This window comes from Acomys russatus, chromosome 11 (genome assembly GCF_903995435.1).
Source record: "Acomys russatus chromosome 11, mAcoRus1.1, whole genome shotgun sequence".
Lineage (NCBI taxonomy): Eukaryota > Metazoa > Chordata > Mammalia > Rodentia > Muridae > Acomys > Acomys russatus.
In genome coordinates, this window is record NC_067147.1 from 17,806,674 (window position 1) to 17,831,783 (window position 25,110).

Consider the following 25,110-nt stretch of genomic DNA (forward strand, 5'->3'; position numbering starts at 1 on the left):
GGACTGACCTAGGTCTGTGCATATATGTTATGGCTGTGTAGCTTGGACTTCTTGTGGACACCTAACAGTGGGAGCAGGGGCCTTCTCTGACTTTTTGCTTGCTTTTGCCATCCTTTTCCTCCTTCTGGGATCTATAAAATTTTAGAATTTCTGACATATGAGACTCACTTATTTTTTTTTCTTTTTTTTTTTTATTAATTTATTCTTGTTACATCTCAATGTTATCCATCCTTGTATCCTCCCATTCCTCCCCCCTCCCCCATTTTCCCATTATTCCCCTCCCCTATACTGTTCCTGAGGGGGATTATGTCCCCCTATATATTCTCATAGGGTATCAAGTCTCTTCTTGGCTACTTGCTGTCCTTTCTCTGAGTGCCACCAGGTCTCCCCCTCCAGGGGACATGGTCAAATGTGAGGCACCAGAGTACGTGAGAAAGTCGTATCACACTCTCCACTCAACTGTGGAGAATATTCTGACCATTGGCTAGATCTGGGAAGGGGTTTAAAGTTTACCTCCTGTATCGTCCTTGGCTGGTGCCTTGCACAAAACTCAAATCCAGTGGATTAAAGACCTCAACATAAAACCAGAGACACTAAGCCACTTAAAGAAAAGTGGGGAAAGAGCCTGGAACATATTGGCACAGGAGAACAACTTCCTGAACAGAACACCAACGGCCCAGGCCTTAATGTCAACCATTAATAAATGGGACCCTCATGAGGCTGAGAAGCTTCTGTAAGGCAGGAGACACTGTCAGAGAACAAGCGACAGCCTACAGACTGGGAAAAAATCTTCACCAACCCTACATCTGACAAAGGTCTAATTATCCAAAATATATAAAGAACTCAAGAAATTAAACACCACCAAACCGAATAACCCAATTGAGAAATGGGGCTTGGAACTAAACAGAGAATTCTCAACAGAGGAGTATCAAATGGCTGAGAAAACACTTAAAGAATGCTCAACCTCCTTAGTCATCAGGGAAATTGCAAATCAAAACAACTCTGAGATTCATCTTACACCCATCAGAATGGCTAAGATCAAAAATTCAAGCGACACCACATGCTGGCGAGGATGTGGGGAGAGAGGAACACTCCTTCATTGCTGGTGGGAATGCAAACTAGTACAGCCTCCTCTATCCTTAATGTGAGGGTTTGTGCCTAGTCTTACTGTAACTTGTTATGCCATGTTTTGTTGTTATTCTTGGCAGGCCTGCCCTTTTCTGAAGGGAAATGGAGGAGGACAGGATCTGGGGAATATAGGAGGTGGGGTGTGGGGAAGGAACTGGAAAGAGGTGAGGGAGTGGAAACTGCTGAATTAAAAAAAGAAAAAGAAAGAGAGAGAGAGAGAGAGAGAGAGAGAGAGAGAGAGAGAGAGAGAGAGAGAGAAGGAAGAAAGTCACCAGGTACAGCTTATAGTTAAGTAATGAGCAACTAAGACCTGAGTTCCTGGGAGAGGAAGTAGTTTACTTAAATCCTTTGAGATGCTTCTCTCCAGGAGTTTTGTCCTTTCTTCTTCATTTATTTATCCTTTATAAGTGTTTATTTACACCTATAGAGATTTGTGGATAGTTTTCTGCTTTGGGTTATAATCCAGTACAGAACTATTTATTCTATTGCTCCAATTGTTCCAGTTTGGGCAGTAAGTGCTGTTTTACTTGGCTTCTATGTTCTTGTGTGGTTGCCAATCCTTTGTTACTTAAGCCTTTCTTTACTTTTTGACAGTACCAGGGACTCTGGCTTTATTCGTGTATCCCACTTCGCAGCCCCTCAATCAGGCTTCTCCAAGGATCCTTCCAGTTTTTATAAAAAAAAATCTTGTAGGGTGGATTTAGCAACACTGAATGCAGTGTGTGCTCGGTGCTGCTTAGGAATCACCTCCTCCCAAGCCATTTAAGCCTACAGTGCAAGGGAGTATCTGTGAAACCCATTTTACATTTAATGCTTTAGTCAATTCCAATCCATCTTGGCATATAAAGAGCTAGCTTTTCCTCCAAAAGGTTAACTGATTTAGTGACTGTCATTCAAAGGAAGAACTTTCGTGATTTAAAATGCTTTTGTAGAACTATTTTTTTTTAAAGCTGTATTTAGAAATTAGCTGATTTGTGTTGGGAGAGAGTTGGAAGGGGCAATGAGGGTACACACATCATATTTCATTATATTTATGCATGAAATTCTCAACAATAAAGAAAAACTAACAAAACAATATTTTTATATTCACAATGCTTCTTTGTGGAGGTTCAATAGTTATTTAATGTTTTCCATTAGCTCTCTTGAGACAGCTTGTCACCATATAGACCTAGCTGATTTAGTACTATCTATGTAGCCCAGGGTGGCCTTAGAACTCCGAACAATCCTCCTGCCTCAGCCTCTGAGTGCTAAGGTTATAGCTGTACTACCACACAAAGTTAATTTTTGTTATTTACTTTTAATGTTCTTATAAAAGTATTAGGGGTATTTTTTTTTATTATGTAATCTGTTATTCAAAGGCTTCTCCATTAGTTATTTTTCCTTGTAAGGACTCTTACCAAAGTGTGATACATCTTTCACGGTCCAGCTTTTTTTACTTGGAGCATATATGTTTAAGTTTACTTTCAGATGTTTAAAAAATATTTAAAACATTGAGAAATGTGGTCCTATGTAGTGAGTTCCCAATTTCCTTAAATATATTATTACCATTAAAGTTGGTGCTCTTTGGCAGTGTAGTATAAGGCTTAACCAGGCTAGGTAAGTACTGTCTCACGGAGTTGCAACTACAGTGCACTGAAATATAGCAGCACATGTGAAGGAAAGCAACTCATTCCAGTGTCCTGATTCTCAATCCAGGTTTAACTCTGAGTCATCTTTGCCCTGATAAGCACTTTGAAGTTGCAGAATGACACTTTGGCTGTTTATTATGAATATCTTTCTTTTTTTTTTTTTTTTTTTTTTTTTTTTTTTTTTTTTTATTAATTTATTCTTGTTACATCTCAATGTTTATCCCATCCCTTGTATCCTCCCATTCCTCCCCCCCCCCCATTTTCCCATTATTCCCCTCCCTATGACTGTTCCTGAGGGGGATTACGTCCCCCTATATATTCTCATAGGGTATCAAGTCTCTTCTTGGCTACTTGCTGTCCTTCCTCTGAGTGCCACCAGGTCTCCCCCTCCAGGGGACATGGTCAAATGTGAGGCACCAGAGTATGTGAGAAAGTCGTATCACACTCTCCACTCAACTGTGGAGAATATTCTGACCATTGGCTAGATCTGGGAAGGGGTTTAACGTTTACCTCCTGTATTGTCCTTGGCTGGTGCCTTAGTTTGAGCGGGACCCCTGGGCCCAAAACTGGGACAGAGGGGAAGGCATCCTATTGGGACTCTAAATGAGAGACGCATGGGAGAACAGCAAAATAAAAGGATCCAGAGGGTCCTAGAAATCTACAAGTAGAACAATATTATGAATATCTTATCTCTTCTTTTAACACTTGAAACTATTGGTTGCATCTTTCAGAGTAGTGGAGCTCATAAACTACCTTTCCTGCTTTAGTGAAAATGCCTGCAGTGCTCCCCAAAGTGATTGAACGCATTACAGAATCTTGCTCTTCCAAGGGACTTTAACAGTACACTCAATTCTGTTTTGCAAGTAAAGTGATTGACAATTAATCTCAGAAAAGAAATCATATCTATACTTACTAAATGTGCTTTAGAAAAAGCCTACCAGTATCTCTCTTGTCCTTAATCAATCCTATTAATTTATAGAATATTTTTTCTTTCTAGCTAAGATAGTGCTGGCATAGCTTGTAGTATAGCATCCAAATGAACGCAGAATTCAAATTTCCTTATTGCTTTTACACCTGTGTTCTACAACTGATATTTTGCAAACATTTTGGAAGACTTCTTTCTTGCTACCAGCACTAACAGACACTTAAACCATTATACACAGGGATGCGTCGGACTCAAATGGTTTGGCATTTCTTGATTATCAGATGGTTCTAATTTTGAACAAACTGTGGTCTCCTGACAATATTTTTATAAGCAACGCTATATAAGAAGACTGAGGCACTCACCATTTACGTGTTTTTCTGCTTTTTATCTCTCCCTCTACTACATATGTATTATAACCTCAGAATTCCACAACCAGAACATGGATCTAACATGACTTTAAAACTTAAAATACTTACTATTTGGCCCACTACAAAATTTTTTGCTGTAATACATGACTCACTCAATTTTGACTGGCTAAATATTTGTTCTTATTGATTTCCTTTCTGTGAAATTTATAAGTATATTGATATCATCCTTATTGATTTTACTATTAGAAGCATCATTGATTGAATAATAAGATTTTTCTTTCTCGATTGCAAAGTCGCTGCTTTGTCTACTGCATCAACCCAGCATCACATCTATATTTAGTGGAATATGAAATCACATTTAAATTTTCTTTTATCTACCTGAGGGAGGTGTTAATGTATATTCTAAAAGTTAAAAATTGCTCTTAGAATATTAAGAAATATCAACTGAGTGTCTAGTATAAACCATGCCTTTAAGAAGTGTGACAAGAAAATTATCAGCATTGTACAGACACCCCGGTGAGCATACTTTTAGGTCAGGCTTCTGGATAGTGAAAGGATCAACCCTAAGGTTTGGAGCACCTTATGTATAAGAGCCTTACATTTCTTTCCCTTTTTCTCAACTCAGGATTTACCAGGGAAATGCCTCTTCCAAAGTGGAGGCCTGGCAGCTAAGGTTACCTTGTCTTTGCAGTTGTTTATATTGGTGATGGTTTAGAAGATCGCCCAGGTTCAGTGAGTGACAAATCATTACTGATTGCACGATGTAATTAAAAAACACAGGCATTGATTAGCAATGAGCTAAACCTGAGACCCAAAAGTGAGCGTCCTAGAATAGCTGGCGAAACTTCTCATTGGATCTGTCTGAAATGGAAGATGTTTGCCCCTGCAGGCATGGCGCAAGGCCCATTGTGCATTTCCATTAGGAGCGGTACTGAGGCTGAGCATGCCATTAATGTTGGCCTATTTATGAAAGGCTGTTGAAAGAGGCTTCAGAGCTAATTGAAAAGAGATGTTTCTGAGCTAAAGTCACTTTAAACAACATGGGTACAAAATCTGTCTCAAAACTTTGGAAATTGGTGTGTTTTCATAATTTGCACATGAAGTTAAACAAACGATTTGAAATGAAACCTTCATTGGCATTTAGTAAAGCTTGGTTCTTTACAAAATACCAACTGCAGAGTTGGCTGAGCTCAGTCTAATAGTTGTTGGCCCACATCTATCTGTACTTTCATTATGTGTCTGTCTCTGCTTTTAACTGTCAACTGCAGTTGGCTAAATCTCCCTTGTCTACTGGGATGGCACATAGGCTGTCAGCTACTCTTCAATTATATGTATTTATTTTTATTTCCAACAAATAAGAAATTTCTCAAAATCTATTTTGTGGAGAAGGAGAGGGAGAGAGAGAGAGAGAGAGAGAGAGAGAGAGAGAGAGAGAGAGAGAGAGAGAGAGAGAGAGAGAGAGAAGCATTCTGTATATACCTGACACTCTCAAAATAGAATTTAACAACAAAACAAAACAAACAACAGCGAAAAAAACTTAAGGCCAACCTCCCCTTTATGACTGAAAATTGAGTAAATTTATGTGAACAGAGTGCAAGCACAATTATTTAAAAATGTTCTTCCCCAGGCAGTTTTCAATCAAGATCTGAAAGCATTAGCAAACATTGATTTCTTCCCTTGCACTTGTACTTATTATTGGACCTGATATTTTAAAATCTATTTTTAAAGCAGAAATTACAATAGGATAACTAAATCTGATGTGGCTGAGTTTCTGAGGTGCCTACAAGGTGGTGAAGCAGGCCTGACGTATAGCTGTTTCTCAAAGCAGGGGCAGAATCAGGTGCTTCCCTATTATCTTAATTATTGTAATGACTGCATCCTTAATGTCTTAACAACATGTTATTATTATTATTATTTTAAATTAGAAAGATGAATGCCAAGAAGTTTACCTAGTTAAGCATGTAGTTGGTGCTGAACCAGGAGTAAGACTTAATTTAACACTGGCCCACATTCTATTATGGTTTACAGCAAACAATTAGGCTTTAGAAATTTAACCACTGGGAATACCGAGTCCCGGTTTCTATGACTGATTGAAGAGCATGTTTAAGGCTTAGCTGTCACAATACCAATTAGATTTCACCATACCTAAGCTAATTTGATTGTTTCATTGAAGAAACTATATTGCAATTGGTAGGTGCTGTTACTTTGGTTGTTTCCGACTGCTGTTTTAGCCTTAGGACAAACTTGCTTTGTAACTGCTGGGTTTGAAAAAGGTGTCCCCAAATTATTCCTCACACTATCCTAGGGACTTAATGGCCATTTTATGATGACATAGCTTTGTTTCCTCCTCCAGGGCCAGAATGATGTTGAGCGATGTTAGGACACTGGGAAGGCTTGGGGTGGATGAAAGAAATGTGGAAGGGAGGTAGACTTGAAAAAAAAAAAATCACTGGCTTAGCGGTTCAAAGTTAGCACAGAATAGGGTAAAAACTGAGTCAATAGAATTTTACCTCCTCCATGAAGACACCCTGAAACTCTCCTTGATCTTCCTTTCTTGCATGTGATTCTCAGCTGTCAGGGTAGAGCCGTGGCATCACTAGCCGTACCTAGAACCACATTGCACGTCATCTAGGTGTTTTGTGCTTGGTGGAACCTTGTTACTGTACTCCCCGGGGTTTTCCAAGGATCTCTATCAGATGATCCCAAGCTTCTCTTTGAGATGGATCCCAACTAGCTTTTCTCGGGACACCCTAGCAGTCCCAAGTGTCAAGGGAGGTGAGAGGCACAGACACATCTACGGTGGGTAGTACAGAATTAGAAATGAATAGGACCCAATAGGAAGAGTTCATACACAATGATTACTTTGAAAATATAAGAAACAGCAGTTGTTCATTAATGGGTCCCAATTCTGGACCTTTTGTTACCACTTAAGAGTTCCTGGGCAAAGGGGAAATGTACAGTGAAGGTCAAGCTAGCAGTGCTCACATCAATTGCTTTTTTACATGTGAGCATCTCAGTAATATTTACTTACATGGGTTTTGTAACTGTCTTCTGAAAGTCACACTGCTATCAAGTCATACAGTATCAAATGAAGAAACATTAAATGCTTCTGAAACCATTCAGAGAACAAGGTTGAAACCCAAGATCACAATCATGCCATCAATTTCAAGCCTAGTTCCACTTGTACCTCAAAGACTCAGTGTGTGTCAGAATAAAGCTACAAGAGAGGACACATGAGAAGAAAGTGCCCTTGAGATCACCGACTACAGAGAAAGACCTGACCTATAGCTGAATATTTTCCTAATGTCTTCCCCATTATCTTCTGGGCTTGTGTGTGAGAGTTTAGCTTGTAGAGGAGTTGGTTGGTCACATGAGGAGCTGACGTCAACTTAGCACTGTAGGCAAAAAGTTGCTGAAGGGTTTCAGTAACCAAGAAGCAAAGACAAATAAGGAAGGTGTTCCTTTTTGCATTATAAATACATCCTGAGAAGTAACCAATCTCTGAGAATTTTCATGAATGAGATTTTCAATGAGGCTATTTCGGGATGGTAGAGAACACAACTAATATTTTAAAGAGCAGAAGCAAACCCAACAAAGGAAACAAAGAACACACCAAAGCCAATCAAAGAAATGTTAATAAAATCCCCCAAATTAAGGTAAATGCCAAAGAATTTTTCAGAAGCAAATGGTATTTTTATTTTCCCTATGAAAATAATTTCTGCGCCTTTTATTCTTCAGCAATTGTGCCAGACTTTAACCAAGTATTACATTCCTGTGTACTGATTAAAAGTGCTATGGTTAAGTATGCATTGCTTAGAGAAGCTTCGTTAATGGATCAGATTTTTTTGCCCCTCTGTTTGCCTCAGTTAGCATTCTCATTGGGTTCTTGGATGTACTTTTTATATATAAAAGCAAACACAGAAATATCTTCTATGATGTTCTTCATCAGTAACTTATTTTTCTCTTAACAATACATCCATGATATCTGGCATTCCTTTCATATGGACTTTTGTTTTTCTTTTTCTGTTTTTGCCATATGGTGTTCTATTTCACTATATGGAATACTATAGTTTACTTTAACAGTTCATTGTTGGTGTGATTCTGGATTGTTTTACAAGTCTTCAAAACAAATGACCTTATAACAGGTTTTGCTTTGTTCGTGAACAAGGCTTGTTAGAAGGTGCATAAGTGAAAATGAGGTTTCTGTGATATTGGATTGTTTTTCACACAGGTTGTAGCAACAGATACAAGACTTTAGTCTCTCTCTCTCTCTCTTTCTCTCTCTCTCTTTCTCTGTCTCTCTCTCCTTTCTTTTCTTCTTTTTTGTTTTTTGAGACAGGGTTTCTCTGTGTAGTCCTGGCTGTCCTGGAACTTGCTTTGTAGACCAGGCTGTCCTTGAACTCACAGAGATCTGACTGCCTCTGCTTCCTGAGTGCTGGGACTAAAGGGTACATCACTACTACTCAGCTGGTTTCCTTTTTAAGCGCTGACAAGATTTTCCCTAAGGGTTGGTCTGCCAGGAAGGGAAAAGGACTCTAACTCTGGAAATTATTCCTCGGGAATTATGATAGGTGACTCTTTGTCCAAATACATAATGATTAGATGTAGGGGACAACAGTTTATAAGGTTCCTCCTTCAAGTTCTTTGAAAGTACAATAGTATATTGTTAGCTAGCTATGAGGAGCTTGTCTGTCTTACGTATAGAGGGTCTACAGTAAAGATGCTAATAGACAAGAGAGGAAAGGGAGCTGATCATATTCAGAGAAGGTGAAATTGCCCTATGTGTTCTGGTAAGATGGTGGAGCAGGTAGACATTAAGCATTCAAAGTCAGCTGCAAAGCCAGGTCTTCACAGCATTCTGAATTTTCTGTTGTATCTTATTGCAAAACCACAATTATCTGGTAGCTTTTCAGGAGGCTGATACTGAAGCAAAACATATTGATTGCGGCTATCCTATTAAATGAGTACCACAGTCTTTTTACTCTGGCTCTCGAAATTTCAGCAATGAAGAAGAAGAAGAAGAAGAAGAAGAAGAAGAAGAAGGAGAAGAAGAAGGAGAAGGAGAAGGAGAAGGAGAAGGAGAAGGAGAAGAAGAAGAAGAAGAAGAAGAAGAAGAAGAAGAAGAAGAAGAAGAAGAAGAAGAAGAAGAAGAAGAAGAAGAAGAAGAAACCTCTGCAAATGATGGAGGACTGGACTGAAATTTGTATTTGTTGAATGCCTACTCTCTGTTAAACTGCGAGTTAAATTTTACAAGTAAGCAGTGGCAGAAGCTAGGTTTTAGTTTCCCAGTGGAAATTGGTCAACTATTTTTTTTTTAAAGTTCTGGCTAACCTTTAAGAAAGGAGACAAAGATAGAAATTGAATAAGTACATTTTCAATAAGTACATAACATTATTACATGAGGAGAGGGGGTTTAATGAGGAGTTGATCATGTTTTAGATGTGTTTAAAATACTATGGAGGCAAAATTTTAATTGTTTTTGGGCAGATAAACCTCCTTAGAACACTTCAGTTATCAAGTTTCCATCTTTTCAAAGCACTGTGCCTGCATTATCCCTTATCAGGGGAAAAGAAACACCATAGATAATAGTTCCCTAGAAAATGTAACTATCTCCTCTTATTATACCTTTACATCTCACAGGTCTGAAAAAATGTGTAATATGAAAAGATAATTCTTGTCAGCTGTCAGAAACCAGTACAATTTCTGTAGTCTGGTGTTCTGTAAGGTAAACAGGCCAAATGCATTCACTGCAATAAACTTATCGTGTTTACAATTTGATTGTCGAACACTGTACAAATTGCACATAATTACCTTCTCTACGGCTGCGCTCCTGCTATTTGAAACTTTTTGAAAATCTTTCTCATCTGGAATTCGGTAACAGATTAATCTTCCCATCCAATAAAGGGGACAGGAAATTGTCTTCTGCAGTTCCATCCTGTGAGGACACTACTAATTAGCAGCCATTTCCTGCTTTCTGACCACCTTCGGGCAGCATTGCCCAGAGGTCCACATGATGCCACTTGATACTGTTTGAGCTGAAGTTTATAGTGGCTTCCTAGCACTTCTCTATGTGTTGTGTTTGGATGTGGTAAGAATTCAACGTTTTTCCAGACCTATCCTGTCTGTAGAGAAGATTCTCATCCTTGACACTATCAATATTTTGAACCAGAATATTCTTTCTTCTAAGTTGTCTTATGCATTGCAGAATGTTTAGCAATTCTTCTGGCTCTTCTGCAGTGGTCAGAGTAGCAGCACCCACAATTTAAAAACCAAATCTGTTGGCCCACATTGCTGAAAATTCATAGGAGTTCAAAATTATCCTTGTATAATAACTATAGCGATCGAGATACTGACCTATATTAAATGTCCAAATGAGGCTGAGCCAGATGAGAATGTTAAAAATTATGTTTGTTGGGTGGATTTCATCCTTATCCTCACCAAAATGTCAGAACGATAGATAGGTGCAGACATTAATTTCCTTTTCACAGTAGCTCTCTGGTTTGGAGAGAATGAGAACAGAGTGTAGGCTTTGGTGACTTAGTTTCCCTGCTTATAGAATAGTGGCTATTATAGCTTTATTTAAAATCTTGAGGTCCATATTCAGGTTTCTTTCTGTGTAGTTGGTGTGTGTAACCAGTGGCCTAAAAACAACAGATGTATTCTTTAAAGTTGGCTATAAAATTTATACTTGAAATGTGGGATTGCTAAGTATTAAAACTGATGTATACATAATCTTGGAGGTGCACTGTAATAAATATGATAGCTGAGATGGATCCTAAATAAACAGAAAATTATGTCATTATTCTGAGCACTGGGAAAGGCAAGAAGAAAAACTGGCAGATATGATGTACAGTGAAGCCACTTCATGCAGTATTATCAAATGGTGACAGTGGCAAGCAAATGCTGTGGAGTCCCTTTTATAGGACCAACAACATTTTTTTTTATGGGGCTTCTACCTCTTCATACCATCACTGTGTGGGCTTCAGCATTTCAACATTTGAATTTTAGAAGGACGCAAACATGTAGACTATAGCAGTTCCCAGTTTTATTCTTGAATAAGCTAATTAAAATTTATCACCACCACCACCACCACCATCATCATTATGCAATTGCTGTTTTGAGTGATTGGTTCTTTCCTAGTTAGAGGATAAATGATAATTGTCCTCAAACTTGACCACCTTTAAGTTTCTTTATTTGTTGTGTATACACTCAACAAAATGAATAATAGTGTTGCCTATCTATCTATCTATCTTCCGTTTAGTTGTAGAAAAATATCTCTTTTAATTGTTACGCTTATTTATTATTTTTGTGTGTCTGTGCATACCATGAAGCCAATGTGGAGGTCGGTCTATAGTTTGCAGTCTATAGTTTCCTTTACTTTACTTGGCTCTCAGAGATTGAACTTGGGTCATCAGGCTTGGTGACAAGTACCCTTTATCCACGGAGCCATTTTGCTTGTCCCCAAATGTATTTCTTAAGGCAGGAATTATATTTATCTAATATGTATGTCCACATTTTTCAGCACAGTGGCTGAAATGTACTGGGCCAATACATTAAAGACAATGCTTAGTTTTGGTTACCACATTTCACAGGACTAGCATGTGCCTGCCACAGGATGAGCATCTAAAACGTTTGTAGTACAAGCAATTGGGAAGCTTCCTGGGGAAGTGACACAGTGTTGAGTGCATTGGCTAAGTAAATGACTTCCTGGCTCTGAGGTCCAAATGACAATATACGAACTTAATTGGATTTGTTTCACCTAGAGTTTAGATGAAAAGTAATTTGCCTGCCTTTCTGTTTGCCTTGTTTATAGGTAACACATATGTGACACGCTTCCTTCTCAACTAAGTGGGAAGCACAGGTAGATGGGCACAGAATCATCTGGTGTATGTGCAAACTGGCGTGACAATAGGTTTTCCTGACGAGCTGAAGTACCAATATCCAATTCACTTGAGAGGAATAATCACTTTAATTTATATGACTCTCTTTCTCCCTGAAGTTTGGTTTGGACAGCACTTTTAGCATCTTGGCTAAGAGGCAAGTTCTACACTTGGACAATCTGGGTTCATACCCTGATCCTACATGTGTAACTTTCCCAGAACTTCTTAAGCCACCGTGCCTTAAATTTCTTGTGTAACAGATGCAGGCATTTTACAATGGCACCCACCTCATAAAAGATGCCAGGAACATTAAATCAGTGAGAATGGGCGAGGTTCCTTTCAAACCCTTGAATAGCACGTACCCTTTAGGTGGTGCTTTCTTTGTCCAGGTTTCCTGGGTAAAAGAGTCAGATTCATTTCAATGCATCTCTAATTTAAATGTATTTGAATAAATGATGAATGTAAAATCTCACTTGGTTAAAAAAAAATTCCAGAAAGAATATCCAAATTATTAGCTTCGGAAGGCAGGAGAACCTCTCGCCATTACAGAGATGTAGCTGGCCTCCTGGCTTTAGCAAAAATGAGATGCTAATGAAGGCCGCAGAGGGAAGAGCTTTAGGGGAAACAAAGGTATAATGCAGCAAAAAATTGCAGACTTGGGGCCTTCCATTTTGTAAATATTTGGATTGGTGGAAATTTGTTAATTGAGGCAATTGATTTTCACCTGAAAATGGTAGCAATATCTAATTCATTAAAGCCTGAAATAGCATCCTTTGGGCCAAATGGGGTCATTCCATTCTTAACCTCTTAGTGATATATTAACAGTAGGAAAGCATTTGGGCGCATATCTTAAAAAGTGCTCTATTAACAGGAAAATGCAGCAAGAAAAAAATCTAATTCTGCACCTACACTAGTACAGAGAAGGGGAAATGCCTCCATGGCCTGCAGCCTCTGTCCTCATCCTCGGTAGTATTTTAAGGTCTGTGTTTAATATTGCCAAGCCTACTTGAGTGATAAATGTAACTGTATAAAAATTACTTATTACAAGCTGTCATGTTGCTTCGTTCAGCTCGGCTGGGCTGCAGGCATTGTGCATAAAACTCGAATCTCTACCTTGACAGCGTCAGCTGTGGCGGCTTTAAAGTAAAATGCTTTCAGTCATGAATACAAAACATAATTTACCTTTTCATAATACTTCAGTTTGAAACAAGTTGGAAAGCTCATGTTGCCATCATACCTGTGCCTGAACGAAGTGGAGGGCCAGCGAATTCCTACCTGTCACCTGTTACAAGCTACCGCCTTTCCCGCAGTCCTTTGAAGCGAACTTAAGCTGCTAAACTGCGAGACCTCTAATTTTTTTAAGATGTATTTATGTGTAATTTTTTTCTTTGCAACTCTGCGGTGACAACACATTGTCAAGGTGGATTAGCTCATTTTCTAAATTGGTGTTTGTAGTGAAATTCCTGGCTGAGTGGGGTTTTCTCTTCTTGAAGATTTCAGGCGCCTTCTACTGACCGTTCAAAAGGTCAGAAGGCATTCACAGGTACACACATTCTTTAAGAACGAAACCTTCACTCATCTGTTTACCGCGAGCCCCCCTCAGACGAGCAAAGCCTTTCAAAAACTAGGCTCAGCCAGCAAGTGAGTCGCTGCAGGTTGGGGACTTGTGGTTAAATTCGGAACCTCTGCTTCATTGAGCCACTGTCCACAACCTGCAAATGTCAGCCAGATGGAAATTGAAAGTGAAGGCTCCAAGGATCCTCTTCGCAGCACAGCTGATTTATTCTGACTGTTTTTATGGTTAGTCATGATGCATACAGTATGTGAGGACCCATCTGCGGGGGTGTCTGCCCACCAGCCTCCGTGCCACATCGCCGAAGTGGCCCAGACCGAATGCAATGGAAATGGAGCTGCAGATGCCTCCTGTTAGCCCAATTCCTTTTGACAATGTTCACATTCATTTAGGACCCAAAGTGCTTGTACTTGTCAGTTGGGATAAGTGATGAAGAAAATAGTTCCCCTGTGGAAAGTCAAACAGAATGGCGGAAGGAAGGACTTCTCTCTACTTCGCTTCCCTCCTGAGCACCCAGCCTTGTAAAACGACTCCTGCGTTTGTGGCTTCCTCCCCACTTGGCCCAATTAGACAGTTTGAGAAGAGACAGTTGGCCTCGGTATTCAATATTGTGGGCCTTTCTGTTTTGGATATTTTAAGGCAAGGGAAGGGATACTGAGTCTGAAAAAAAATGAGTGAGGCAGAGAAAGGATTGCTGCTTAGACAAAGACAGACACCCCCCCCCCCCGGCCCCCCAGGATATGTTGGGTGCAGATTTTATAGTGTGTCAATTTGTCTCCATAATATCTCATCCTTAGAACAGCTTTTGGTGGGTTTCATCAATGACCGTAATGTTTTCTTTACCAGAGTCTGCCGATTTCCCCAGACTGCAGCTCCAGCCTCTGATGACAGGGCGTTTTCCTCGGTGGCATGACCGCTTCTCCAGCTACTTATGCAGGACTCCTGTGCTTCCCTCTGGATCACTCCGGTGCAGTCATCGCCCTCTGCTTTGAGGATGAGTCGCCACCTCTTTTTTTCTTTTCAACATTGCCTTTTCTGAGCGACAGAATCATATTTTTCTTGATAGGAACAAGTGACATAAGGCATATTAAGTAATTCTGGGGCTTGTCTCCTGTTCCACTTCCTGTCATGCTGCTTCAGGAACCTTGGGACAGAAGCTTGAAGCAAACCATCATGTCACCCTGTGCCATGCCCTGCCTTGTCATCAATCCATCGCAACAAGTATCAACTGACTAATAGATACCTTGTCACTGAACATTTTTATCCTGTTACATTAGTTATTTTCTGCTATTTACATAGTTTATCTTGGGTCCCATTTTCTATGTGTGTCGAATTTCGAGGTAGTTCCCCATGGACTTAGTCACACTTAAACTACTGCTATATTTTAATTTCACAATCTGTTGTATTTGTGATCCTGCTGGGACGTAGGTGGTTATGCACAAGTACTGACATATTTTAATATGCTTAAAGGTTGAAATTGATTTTCACTGGGACCATGAATAAAACCTTAGTACAAGATAGCTATATTGATGGTTTGCAGATTTATATATAATATGTAAGTATATTTAAATAAATATTTATAATATATAATAATATGTGATACATTTGTGTTCTATTGAACTCATGTAATAACAGCTTAATTTACTTTCACATTTGTAATTGTTCCCTTATATTTTTTCTAAATTCCTAATTAAGGTTTTGTTTGCAGAGAACGCCCAGAAATAAACTCTGATTGTCTTTGTCATAACCATGACTTTGGACTAAAATCATTGGCATCTGTTATCTTTATAAGTCCATCAGAGCATGAAGCTCCATGGCATTCAAATAGGGCTCATGTCTGTATATAAAATAATTGTTAATAATTAAAATTAACCTCAAATCTACCTAGGACAAGAGGATGCTAAGCTAAGCATAGACTTTTATCGTAAGTAAATCATATATTGTTAAGAAGTACTTTAAGGTAAAACCTGATGGTTGGTGGCACACGCCTTTAACCCCAGCACTGGGGAGGTAGAGGCAGGTGGGTCTCTGAGTTCGAGGCGAGCTTGGTCTACAGAGCAAGGTCCAGGACAGCCAAAGAAACCCTGTCTCAAGAAACAAACAAGCAAACAAACAAACAAAACAGGAAAAGTTACTATAATGAAGGGATGAATCTGTGAGAGAGCATAACATGAATACAATTTTGAGGAACCCAGAGGAAGGGAGAAGAAGAAGCCACTGACACAGTATGTGCTGTTGAGGCCAAGGGAAGTATGTTTTGAAGACCCAGTTATTAGCTTCATGAAATAGAAAGCTGGGCCAGGTGGAACATGACCCAGACATTCAAATGGATTTTGAAGACCCGTGATCTCAGAGGGATTATTATTCAGTTTTCCATCCCAACCACTGGACAAGATGAGAGAAGATGCCTTTGCTTTGTTCTTGGCTTTCTTCTTACATTGGAGTTCCCATTGATGGGTCATTGACAGCATTGGTTTGGTCTATGGGAAGGGCTGCCCGCACTCATAGTAAGTGTACATGACAGAGCAAATATGCTCTTTGCACCATCCAGGAAAGAGGCAAGAAATGCAGTTTCACAATCCCCTTTGAGGGCCTGTCCCCAGTTAGGTCTTCCCCCGAATAGGATTTCTCACTATGCCCTACCTCTTAAAGATGTTGTTAACTTCCTATAGCACCTCTCTGGCAATTAGGACTTTAATACACAAACCTCTGAGGGTACATTCAAGATCCAAGCTATCAAAGGACTCCGAGGAAGCTAGATCTAGCCTGGAGCAAGTGAGTAAGTATTTTGTGTGTGGGAGGGGGTGGGGGGGCTAAGAAAAGTAATGTACATTGATTGCCAATACATGCTAATGATAGTTCCAAGCCTTTTAAATGTACTAGCCAATGGATCTTCTAATGGAAACAAAGAGTGGGGGAATCATTATTTCAAATGGGGATAATTCTTCCAAGTGTTCTATGAACGATGAGAAGTAATTTAAGCCTATTCTTTTTCTGAAGTCATTCAACAAACGAGAATAGATCCAGAAGCTAAATATTGGACTCCGTGTCCTCAATGGTCAGGTGTTCAGGAGACTGTATAGATTAAATGTGTGACTTGGATTATGGCTCACTAATTTGTGCTCAATTACGATTCTGTCAGTAGTAATGTTCTAAGCAGACACTCGATGTAGCATGTAACTTAGTGTAACCACTTAGCATCTGTTAACCAACTGTAACATAGCAATGGCCGATAAAAGTGTCAGATCAGGAAACAAATCACAGTTGTAGAAATGATTCCAAACATTATTTACATCTGACTTTCCATTATGAACTTCATTACTTTTTAATGATTATGAGATAGTCAATTTATACAGATAGATATTCATGTATCATACAGATAAATCCCCATATATCACAAGAGAGCACTGTATTAGTTACTTTTCTCTTAGGGATAAAATATTTGATGAGAAAAAATTAAGGGAGGAAAGGATCACTTCAGGTGATAATTGGAGTGAAAAAAAAAAATCATAGCAGGAGGATATGGTGCCAGGGGTGTGAGATGGCTTCAGGGCTACTGGTTGTACTGTATCCACAATAAGAAAATAGAGAACTGAAAGTGGAGCTGGGCTTTCCCTTAAGGCCTTCACTTGGTGAATAGTTTTCTCTAGCTACATCACCCATCAAGACCAACTCAGAACTAGAAACCAAGTGTTCAAACATATGTGGGTCATTTCATATTCTAAGAACAACAGACACCATGGCTTCCAGGAGGATAAGCATGGCAGACCTTATATTCATAGTAGGTGATTATCCAGGGCCTCCTAACTGTACTCTAAGTTCTAGCACCATGATTGCCCAGTGTCCCCCACCTCCTCACCTGATCCCTGCTAGAGCGAATGAGTTAGACTTCCAAGGTACATGGAAGACTCTTAGACTTCTTTATCAGTCAGCTGGTCAAAGGATTGCCCAGGCTTTTGTTCTACCTCTCGGAGATGATGACATAATTGAGGTCTCTTTCAAACAATAGGTCCCATTTTACCCTTTTCATGATCTGTTTGCTTCTGTGAATTTTCCAAATTCCCTTCTATTTCCTTCCATGCAGCCATTTCCTCCAATAAAGCCCTTACCCATTCAATTTCATTTTTGGATTCTGCATCTCAAAAGACTTATCTAGACTAACAAAATTTTATCAATCACCTACATCACAAAGATACACGGTTATTGATGCTCATCTCATCAAGTGTCTAAGATGTGAGAAATAAAATAAATATAACATCTATGTGAAAAATTAATAGATGATAAAAAGAACATCACACAAAGATGTATTAGATGATTTCTAAGAGTCAACCTTAAAGTTTTCCCTTTGGTTTCAATTTGTTTGCTTCTTAAAATACGCACAACAAATTTTTATCTGAGAAAATAAAGTGTCTATGATTTTTATAGCCATGAATTTTTGTTATGTTTGAGGATGACTTACATATGTATGTTATGAAATTGCTGTTAGCTATGGCATTTTCTTCATTTAATACACATTTTCCACATATTCAGAGATTTTGACCATTTTTTGAGGCTTACATTTTATAATTCCACTACCCTTAATCATACAGTTCCCCAAATAATTTACCATTATTTTCAGCACTTATTATTATTTATTTTTATATACATTACACTTTGGTCTCTTTAAAAATATTTTGGTATTGAAACTTAGCTGGAGCATAAATTCCCAAGACAGCATTTGTATGGCTAAAAGAGCATAAACCTTTATTATTTGTTTTATTGGTCATATTTGTTTACCCATTCCTATGACAAGATGCCTAGCACAAGCAACTTTAAAGGGTAGATTTATTTAGCACATAGCTTCAGAGAAGTCAGTCCATCATAGTGAGAAGGCTAAGGAGTGGTGACACACATCATGGTGAGCAGAAAGTGCAGAGAGACAAAGGTACTTAGGGCCAGGTATGACCTTCAGCTAGGCTTGAAGCTTCCACCACATCTCCAAGTAGTGCTACAATCTGGTGACAAAGCGTTCAGTTTAGTGGAATGTTTCACGTGTGATTGTAATGCTTGCCTTTATTCCTTTTGAAAGGATGACATCATTCTTGTGCTAATGGCTGGTTTCCTAAATTTTGAATCTAATCTTTCTCACTCTACCTTTCTATCTTGAGCATGTGCTAGATTCTCAGCTAAATGTGAGAAGAGAAATCAAAGAGGATCTCTGTGTTCCAGGCTGATTGTCTGAGCATCCAGGTACCATTGTTGCCAGTCATAAACAGAGATTTCAGTTATGCACAGGGTAGAAGTTATATAGGTATTAATGCAGACAGTAAGTGACACGAACAAAACCTAGACAGGTGGGCTTCAGTGAGAAAAGGACAAGGGTAGAAGAGAAGAGTCATTAGGTTAGGAGTTGGAAAATGAAGAGTATAATTCCTATGTGGCTGAACTAAAAACTTAGAGATGTTATCAACAGAAACACAAATGAGAAGTGTTGTGGGATATTATTTAGACTCTAGAGGGATTCTCTACTCAAGCTAGTTCCTAAATAATGGAGAAAAATATCTTAGAGGTTTATAATAAGCTTTCAGGCACAATAACTGGGCAGGTATCAATCCTCTAAGCTAACTTATTTCCCAGCTACACACTCCAAGTTACTTGGCATAATTGTTCCTGCCTTGGCTGTTTCTGTTCCATCAGGCCAGCCCGCATGGCCATGTGCTCATGGTGCATACTGCCCCATGGAGTTTCATAGCATTATCTCAGAAACCATGAAAGCAAAACAGCAAGCAACCAACTCAACATCCACAACAGATATCAGTATGAAATCTTAACTGAATTTTGCTTGTTAAAATCAGTTGGGTAATATGCATGAGATAAAAAAAAAAAAAAAAAAAAAAAAAAAAAAAAAAAAAGGAAAAATTATTGTATCCAAAGGCTTGCCTTTAATTTTTAATTACAGACATATCTTGTGATAACAAATTGCATAAATTTGACAAAATTACATTTATTTAATTCATTTAGAAAACTGTGCTTACCATTCAACAGTCTGATTGGGTTCCTGCAGAAGACTTGGTCACTTTTTATGGTGAGAAGCTCATTTGACACAATTTAGTTAGGAGGACATGGACAAGTGTTAATTAACAAATACTACAGCATAGTGTCCCTGGAGTTCTGTTGTACAAGGCAAATGATGCTCTTTCCAAGGGAAGTTTAGCTACACATCTGTAATTTGTCTGATGTGCAACAGATCTTTGCATGTGTTTATCATTTAAGGAGCCTCAAATGGTTTAAAACAATTTCATCTTTTCAGAATTCATATTCATTCCTTTTGTCAACATTTTTCTGTCATATATAGGGCAACAACACTGATGATAAATCAGTGGAAAAATGTAGAATAAGGGTTCTGGAGAGATGGCTCAGTGGTTAAAAGAACTACATGCTCTTCCAAAGGACCACAGTTCAAATCTCAGCACCCACTTGGCATCTCGCAACCATCTGTAATTCCTGCTCCAAGGAATCTAATGGCCTCAACAAATGCACATGAAGCAAAATTAAATAAATTATATATATATATATATATATATATATATATATATATATATATATATATGTGTGTGTGTGTATATATTACAAAAATGTAGAATAATTTTGAGAAAAGAGTGATGTGTTACACAGGTCACAAGCAAAGGATGCTCGGAAGATGGCTCAACAGCTCAAGGCTGAACAACTGAGTTCTATCCATAGATCCCATGATGGAAGGATAGAACCAAGTAATAAGCTGTCCTCTGATATCCATACGTAAACCATGAGATACAGGTTCTTGCAGACCCTAACATATCACATGCACACGCACACGCGCACACGCACACACACACACACATTCTCTCTCTCTCTCTCTCTCTCTCTCTCTCTCTCTCTCTCTCTCTCTCTCTCTCTCTCTCTCTCTCCTATAGTATACTATAGTATTCCATACTATACTATACTATAAAATGAATTCTTAGGGAAGGGGCTATGGAGTGCAAACTTTTTATGCACTTCTGTGAGGACTAAGCTTGCTTCTACACATGGCCCACTCTTTCTGTTTAGGCCACTGATTCTGCATTCGGGGCTTCTCTCTTTTCACCTCCTTTCCTATTATTCTTCTTTGATACTGCCCATTAGGACTCGGTAGGCCACATTCTGCTTTATTAGCTTTAATGGTAGATTTGAAAATATATACAAACATGATTGAGAGCTGCAGAGAAAGAAAGAATTGTGGTAGAATGGAGTCGATGCTATGGACACGCATCTATAATGCAAAAGGAATACACAAAATTACCATGTGAGAGAACAACCAAGTAGCATTCTTTGCCCCTTCAGTTTTAGTCTCAAATTCAATTTTGTACCGTGTATTTGGAAGCTGAAGCAGAATTCTTGAGACCACAAAGCAGGCTCATTTTTTTTAGCATCTTGGTAGATGCTCAGGTAGCATGAAGAAGCAAGGTTCTATTTCCTTTGTTTCTATTTTGCTACAAAATTGTGTGCCCTTGGCTGCTTTCCTTACCATCTTCTGGATCTTTTTGGCTTTTGTCAAAACTGAACCTTTCTTGGAGTCTGGTAATAGCTCCCACTATCACAGCCAAGATGAAGGGAAGGGCCAGTTTCCCAATGTGGTTTGCCTTGGAGAACTTCCACACCCCCCCTACTTTCTTTGACTCTGTTGTAAATAGCTCTCTAAATAAATTCTCCTTAATTACTCCATCTGAGCATGCCTTCTTCTTCCTGCTGAGTTTACAATGACTAAATAAGTGAAAGAATGAATCACTGCCCCAAAGCAACTCAACTCTGAGGGTTCATCTGGCCTGGATGGAGTTCTGGGCAGATAGGACTAACGTTGAGGTTATTTCTTTTCTTTCATTCTTTTTCTTTTTTTCTTTTTGAGATGGGGTTTCTCCATGTAGTGGAACTCACTATGTAGACCAGGCTGGCCTCGAGATTATTTCTGCATGGAACTTGGATATCTTTGTAGAAAGACACAGAATCTGTGTAGTTTTATGTTTACTTGTTGAATGGATAACTTCCTTTACCTGCCTTTATAGGTTGTTCAACAAGAGTGAGGATAATTCTAAATAAGACAACTCAGCTCTGCACACCTCTTCCTTGAAGAGCTGCCAGAATTAGCAAAATAGGAAGAAAACAAGGAACCAGGATGGTTAGTTGGATTTGAACTTCAGATGGATAAAAAGATGGACCATATGCACACTATCTTTCATCTGGCAATGTAACACGTGAGGCACTTCACATAGGGCACATTTGCTGCTTGCTAATTCGTGGCGAGTTTAGATGTCACAGAAAATGGAAGTTCCTGAAAAAAAAATCCATCCACTGACAAAGGATTGCCAGAGGCAGAATATGTCAAGAATTACTGTGTCCCTGAGGGAGTTCCATACTTTGTGGCCTCCTTGGAGACTGACAGCCTTCGTATCATTGAAATACACCTATGCATGTGTGGGTCAGTTCCTCCAGGCTGTGCCTGCCAAAGAATATGAGAAGAAGACAACAATGCACAATGCTTGGTTCAGATGTAAGACCATGCAGATTCTAATTCTGCAAGGGGAGGGACAGTAAGGAGGCCTTTGGCATTTACCTAGGTTCCCCCCTCAACCCTAAAATCTCTTAAATGCACCCCACTATTGAATAATGATTAACCACTGTATAGGCTTGTTAGGATTAGAGTCGATGTGTGGTAAGTGCTTTGCACAACGACTGGACTGCAAACACTATAATGAATTGGGACTGCAATTAGAAGTTTATGTGTGACCCAGAGGAATGATTTAGCACTCATGTACTATGCTTGTGCCTAGAATCTACACAAATACCTAATGTTAGCTCTGGGAATAGGAAACATTACAAAAAAGCCTTCACTCCCCTCACCCCTCTTTTTTTTTTCTTTTTTCTTTTTCTTTTTGGTTACAGATCTGCATCCTGCTTTCATAGGCAGTGTTATTCTTACATGAGCAATCATCTTTGAGGTATAGACATTCATGTAAAATGATTAGAAATTGAGTCTTTTGATGACTCCTTGAGTATTATGAAAATGCCATTATAAAAACTTATTGTATATTTAAACCACTTCTGACATCATCAACCTTGAATTTTGAAACTTGGATTTGGCTCTGTACTGAGGTAAGAGAGCTTTTTAATTTTTATTGCTATACTGCTTCAAGCTTTCTTTAAAATGTGATGTCTTTAAGAATATGCCTGTGAGAGCATCCATAGAAGTACATACATTTAAAGTAATCTATTCATTTTATCTGCAAATCTTACCAAAGAGCCACCACTTCTCTAAGTTGTTCCATTTCTGCATACAGAAAAGAATTTGGCTCCCACTCCAATTTGAAAGATCATTAAAGAAAAATAGTGAGTCATTACAAAAATTCTTTAAGCTTTCAATTAATGTATTATTCAATTTGAGAGAATTAGATGGATACATTCCTGTTGAGGAAGTGTTAATGTTGTATAGGTAAAAGGCAGGTAAAAGATAGCTTAAGATGTTTTTAAAGATAGAAAAAAATTGAGAATCCAGTTTATGCCCCATCTTTTGTCAGAAAATATTGTCTACTTGCTATTGTATTTTAGAAGAATTCCCCTCTTGTGGAGATGTACTTAGGCAAACCACTTCCAGGAAAGGACAATAAACAAATAATTGACACACTACATTTAGTTTTGACAACTCTTGTCTATAACCAAACATTTTAGTTGCCATTCTTTTTACATATAATGCAAGATGTTGGGCAGAATAGTATTTTTTATGCTATTTCTATTTTTAAAAGCAGGCTATTCAGGTCAGACCTGAAGAGGGAGGGAGGGTGGGAACGGGAAGATACAAGGGAGGGGATAACTTTTGAGATGTAATCTGAATAAATTAAAATTTAAAAATAAATAATCTTTACTTATCTATTTACTTATTTACTTAAAAATATTGTGTGGCAGGACTGAAGCCAGGGTCCCCGTGTGAGCCAGGCAAGTACTCTGTCCCTAAGCTACATCCTTGCTTCCTTTCACGCATTTTCTCCATGTTCACTTCACATACTTATTTTTTTCTACCCTTGACAAGGCCTGAATAACTATAATTAACAGAAGTCCTGAAGGCTCGGCCAGGGGAAACAGAGATGTAGCACTGGTGAGAACATCCAGTCCCAAAAGATGATCTCTCTCTTTGTTCTTTGGCCGTGTTGCTGTTTCTTCAAGGTAAGAGTTTCAGGTAATCCTATTTTAATGACACTTGCTCATGTTAGTATAGTGTTGGGGTCTCAGACTTGCATAATTATAATGTTATTTTAGGCCAGAGGGTGAAGTCTAGAAATAAACAAGTTATTAAAAGGTCTAAAGAGGTCAATTGCACGGCTTTTTATGAAGCCAAGTAAAAGCAAGTTTGTAAATCACTAGCTTTGCCATGTGGGCATCATTTTCTATTTCCATATAAATGTCTGCCCAGACTTGGAACGTGTGCAGAACAAAATTCTTTTAAAAGGATCATTTCTTGAAGAATTTCATGAAGCCTGAACAGTCATTTAAATCAACAAGTATGTCATTTTCCATGAGAAAATTGAACTAAAGAAATATGCTTTTCCATTGGTGCTATCTTCCTAAATTCTAGATAGCTTTATAAATGCACGATAGCGACAGCCCAAATGTTTGGACTCCCAAGGAGGTTATCAAAGATTCAATTCCTGTTATCCCAAAACCATGATTTCCATAAAAGCAGTTTGGGCTAGCTAGCATGATTTTATGGTTCATATCACTGGAAAGCAAACATAAAATTTGAAAAATATGTTTTGCAAGAGAATTATCTCTCTTTTCACATATTTCCATTTTAAAGCCTAGCAATTCAAAATGTGCTCCTCAATCATCATGGTGGCAAATTTCTTACAGGAAGAGCCATTCAAATAAAGTGAATGATCACAACCAGAGAGAACTCACAGATCTGACTTGGAATCTATCTGCCTGTCTATTTTGGTTTGTTGCCATGGGACGAGAAGATGAGTTTAAAACAAAAATAAATAAACACATGAAAACAGGCTCCCTATTTACAAAAAAAAAATTAGACTTTAGATTTCCAAGGTAACTTCTTGAAAAAGAAACATGAAAAAAAAAAGTAATTGTGAATGCTACAGCATTTTCAGTGGTGCATATAGTTTATTAACAAGAGCAAATAGCATTGTAATCCCTTCTTTGCCTGGGTTTCAATTGTTGAGATGTTGTCTGTCATGTGATTATGGGACAGAATTAGAAAGAGGAATTGAATGTGGGACATGCATAGACCTAGGGACACAGGAATTCTCTGTCATCCCTGCTTCTTTTCATAGTAGCCAGTAGGGAGGAGATGTGTTAGGATGTGTGTTAGCCAGCATTGCTTTAGTATGCAGCAAAAATATCTAAGCTAGGTAGCTTCTAAATAGAGGTTTATTTTGGTTTACTGTTTTTGGAGTCTCTAATTCATTGTTTTAAGAATTATATCATAGGAAGAGCCTGTACTGGGAAAAAAATTCAATGACCTTAGGAGCCAGGAGCAAAAGGTAAGAAGGAGAAACCGTACTCAACAGTCCTCTTTGAGGGACACGTCCCATCAGAAGACACTTCCCAAGAT